The sequence below is a fragment of the Phaseolus vulgaris genome, chromosome 9, assembly GCF_051622355.1.
Source record: "Phaseolus vulgaris cultivar YP4 chromosome 9, ASM5162235v1, whole genome shotgun sequence".
In the NCBI taxonomy this organism is placed as follows: domain Eukaryota; kingdom Viridiplantae; phylum Streptophyta; class Magnoliopsida; order Fabales; family Fabaceae; genus Phaseolus; species Phaseolus vulgaris.
In genome coordinates, this window is record NC_143506.1 from 33,153,316 (window position 1) to 33,158,062 (window position 4,747).

Below are 4,747 nucleotides of genomic sequence, written 5' to 3' on the forward strand. Positions count from 1 at the left end.
GTGCAAAATATTAGCATTTTTATTATATATACTAAGCGAAAAAACACCGCCCTTTTAATTTTTCTTATTTTTTTATTTATATATAATTATGTTTAATATTAAAAAATTAAATAAAAAATGTGATTATTTTTACATTTATATTATCACTACCAATAATCAAAAGCTATAAAAAATTAATATAAAATAAAATATCGTGTTTTGACAAGAATTTGTAATATAAATACATATATAATAATTAAAAAAAATACGAATACACCTATCTTAATTTTTAAAAAATCAACTTATATATTTAAATATCATTCTTTATTTGATCATTCATTTAAAAAAAACACAACTCTTTACATATAAATATATATATATATAATTTTGTAAGAATATTATTATATATTTATATATATATATATATATGATTGTATAATTTTATAATTTTTAAAATTTTATTATTTTATGTAATTTTATTTAATTAAAAATAAAAAAATAATATAATTTAAAATATATATAATTATGTAAAAGTTGTATTAAAAAATTATGTAACGGTTATATTAAAAAAATGTTTAATTATTTTAAATTAAAGAAAAATTATTTAATTACATGTTCTATTAAATAAGTAAATTATTTTTTATTTATTAAAGTAAAATTATCCAATTGAAAGATAATACTAGAAAGAAGTTATCAAATAGTATATCTCTTTTATACGTATAAATGTAAAATAGCGTATAAATGTAAAATAGGTACAATAAAAAATATAACAAAGAAGTTATTAAATAGTATATCTCTTTTATACTTATAAATGTACAATAGGTACAATAAGAAATATAACTTCCATATCAGAAACTATTATTAAATCAATCAACAATTTAAATTTTCCATGGTTAATGTTTTTCTTTTCTTTTTTTCTTTTTCAGAATGTCTTCTGACTGTTTTATTTTTTTTCTTTTAGAAATTTTTTATACATTTATACCCATACATAAAGGGATTTTCCCTCTTTCAATTATTTTTCTATTTTATCCTTATAACAATATTTGATTTTATTTCACTATCAATGTATAAGAGAGGTGAGAAGGTTTTTTTTGGATATTTAAGTCATTTTATTTTTTTAAAATATTTACTAAATAACTAATTATTTTTATAATTAGTTGAAAACTACTTTTTAAAAAGAACTAATATATTGTTAGTAAATATGGAGTAGTTTGTCAACCGTGAAACAAAACAGTCTACGTGAAATAATTTTTTTTCATATCTTTATCTCTTAAAAATTATAATTTTTATCTAATCTTATTATTTGATTTAATTGACAACTTTTATTTAATTTTTAATATTAAATATAATTATGTATAAATGATAAAAATAAAAAAGTGGATGCACAAGTCCTATTGTGTCTGTGTTCCCACTAATAAAAATAAATGTTGTTCACTATGATAGATTTTTCGTTATGGGATTAGAAGTTAATTTTTTAAAAATGAAATGTTATAAATACCTTTAGAAATAAGAGGAATCCAAAAATTTCTCACTAAAATTAAATATTATTTGAAACAAATTTAATTATGAGTAAGGTTAAGTATTCTTTTTTTAATTAAGTTTGAAAAACAACTATTATTATTGATTAAAATTGAGTATTTTTTTTTATGTGGTCACTCTTAGTTAAGATCGAATATTCTTCGAAATACAATCACTTCTAGTTAAAACTGAGTATTTTTTAGAATGCAACCACGACTAAACAATAGAAGTCATTTAAGCCTACTAAGAGAAGTTGCTTAAAGATACCAAGTTTGCCTCCTCTTCTCAGTCATGTCATATTGAGGACAACAAACGAAAAGGTTTGAACAAGTTACCTCAACCTTTGATACATAGATTCAAAGCTCATTTGCGTCTAATGTCCAACCATTTACCCAAGTCACACCTCAATAGCCACCTTCTTTACCTTCTATGAAATCATGACATGCCTTATACCCTTTTTTATGTCAAAAGAGAAAATATGTTTATCAACTTTAATACTCCTTATTGTCTTTAAATGTGTTACATTCAAGATAATATAGAATGAGATTTTTCTTGTTTCAAAGTTGTGCATAACATTTGATATTCATGTTAATCATTGTATATATTCTTTTATCTATTTGTGTTATTTTTTCCATTATAAAAAAATGGGAGATTGTTGAGATTGAGATCGTAGACAGTCTAATCTCGATGTAGCTTCTTCAAAAGAGTTTTTAGGATAAAAAAAATATTATATGAAGTTATTCTAATACATCATGTTATATTTCCATGACATTTTTAATGTGTGTATTATGCTAGTTAAAGATCATCATATCCTCTGTCTACAGTACATTAGACGAAGTACATCAAATCGTCAAGTACATCGAACAAAGTACATTAAATCGTTTTAAGTACATTAGATCCTTTGTAGTACATTAGATGATGTACACCAGATCGTCTAAAATATATTAGATATAGTACATCAAATTGTAAAGTACATTAGATCGTCTTAAGTACATCAAACTAAGAAGTACATTAGACCATCCAATGGACCCTTCAACATCAGATTGTCTATATAGAAGTAGTTATTTACTTATGGTTAAATCAAAACACGCAATCAAAGTCATAAGCACAAATGTTTTGAAAGATAAAATGTAAAACATACTTAGTAATAATGAAATTATATATTATGTTTAATTGAAATAAGTTTTATATAGAAAATTATATATTACAATGTTCATATTATAGCATTAGAAAGTAAACAAATGAATCACCATATGCTATTAAAATGTAATTTTATCTTATATTTGTTTGTGTTTGATTGTTTCCTTACTAAGAGAAGTCAGAAGCTCCAACATATCCAAGCTTTTCTAATCAACTTATAGTTACCACTAATTAAGGAAGGCAAAGCTAGCTAATAAAGCTTATTCAAGAAGATCATATCATAACAAATGTGAGGAAGTAGTGACCATTTCAAAGTCTTATATAAAGGAGACCAAGTTGAAGAAAAAGAACAAACACAAACACAACAAGTGCTATACAAATTACTCGTATTCATAAATGTTTAAGTGTTTTTCGTGGATGAGCAAAACTTTTGTAATACTTTACTACATGAAGCAACCCAATAAGCTTAAATTGTCCTCTCTTTGATAGTGCTTGTTACTTGCTTTGAGGTATTAGTCTCATAGAAAGATTAAGATAAGGAACAATTTATATACTCGTGATAACCAATAGTAGTTTATATAGTTGTTGTAATCAAGAGTGGTTTGTGTACTTAATGTAATCATTCATTTGATTAGTGGAACCTCTTAAGAAATTATCTTGACACAATCCACAAATTTGGATGAACCAATATAAATTTGTTATGTATTATTGGACCTCTTTGTCTACAAAACAATGTAATCTAATTGTTCAAAAAGAAGTCTAGAACTCTATTCAATTTCCTTTTAGAATAAGATATTCCAAAAGATATCAACTTGCATACCAAATTGAACTTGCTTGACTCTAGCGGGAATACTAGAAAGTTGTCAAGATTAGATTGAGAACGCCTACTAGTATAATCGACCTAGATATCATTATTCTTTTGACCAACACCGTCCATTTTAAGAGCTTTTCGAATTTTTTTAGTCTTCTACAATTATGAATAACATGTCGTATCATTTGACATTGATGACAAGAAATCAAATTCTCTTTCATTTTTTTTATCAGCAATAAACAATAAATAAATGAGAATCACTCAATGGATGGTTCAACTCTTATACAAAATTATACAATAACCAATTTCTAATTAGAACCGTCTACTTGACTAACGAAAACACTAACCAAACTAACATTAATTCTCTTTCATACTCAACATTAATTCTCAAAGTAGATTTTTGCCTCTCAATCATTATTTGTTTTGGTAAGTCATGCTGCAAATCAACATCCACTAAAATTCGAACAAAAAAATACTAGATCAAGATAAAGTACATTCATCCAAAGACAAAAGGATACTAATCTCTCAAGCAATGAAGAACAAAGTGCAGGGTTGCCAATACTCCATGGGTAAAAGCCTTTCAGTCTTATCCAACATTAGGTCTTCGTGATTTTGACTATGAATAGCACAAAAGTCACAAGGAAAGACTAAAAATTCTCGAAGAAATATTAACCCGTAACAACAGTTTAATAAAAAACTTGATTAGATATATCAATCAAGATCCCATGAAAGTTTTTTATTAGATATATTAATCAAAAACTTGTGCAAAGGATTTCTTTGGATCATTCCCTGCATTTTTCTGTGCAAAGACCTTAGGCACCACCATGGATACTCCCTCGGCATATATATAAATTTCAATATATTTTATTCAATATAATTAGAATTATTCAATTAATCTCATTTGAATATTATTATAAAGTTGAAATGGAAGAAGACTTTCAAATCTTCTTTATTGTGTGGATAGATATAATATAATTTTTTATGAACATTTCATTTATAAATATTATTGAGAATAAATTATGGGCACACGTTTTCTTATTCTATCATTTCAAAAAAAATGAAAAAGTAATAAACCAAGACTTACTTAAATTCGGTAATTTATTTAAAATCTACCTATTTTGATAAAATACCTTTAAAAAGTAATGTGTATGCTATCCATGTGTGACCAATCACATTCTGGATTACTAGTTGACCATTTATTATATAAAAGCTACATTTAAAGCTTTTTAATTTCTAATGTATATTTAATATGTAGCAGAAATTAGTTCTTTTTCGATTTTCATCCCCTGAGGTATACTA